The sequence below is a fragment of the Odontomachus brunneus genome, unplaced genomic scaffold (genome assembly GCF_010583005.1).
Source record: "Odontomachus brunneus isolate Ranch 3 - 2012 unplaced genomic scaffold, Obru_v1 Obru_scaffold_207, whole genome shotgun sequence".
NCBI classification, from domain to species: Eukaryota; Metazoa; Arthropoda; class Insecta; order Hymenoptera; family Formicidae; genus Odontomachus; species Odontomachus brunneus.
This window is the reverse complement of record NW_022639657.1, coordinates 92815-93076: the sequence shown is the minus strand read 5'-3', so window position 1 is coordinate 93076 and position 262 is coordinate 92815.

The window sequence follows — 262 nt, the reverse complement described above, 5'->3', positions numbered from 1 at the left end:
GAGAGAGAGAGAGAGAGAGAGAGAGAGAGAGAGAGAGAGAGAGAGAGAACGTGTCGGCGAAAAACGAGAGAAAGAGCGTGCCAGCGGGAACGAGAGAGAGACGGCGGTCGGGAGAGAGCAAGCGAGAACGAGCGAGCGAGAGCGCCGACGGAACCGAGGCAGAGGACACACCCGAGAAGGACCGCGACACCGACGTCACCCCGAAGGGCGAGCCATCGGAAATTGTAAGGCCTCCTATCTGCTCATATTATCGGTCTGTCAT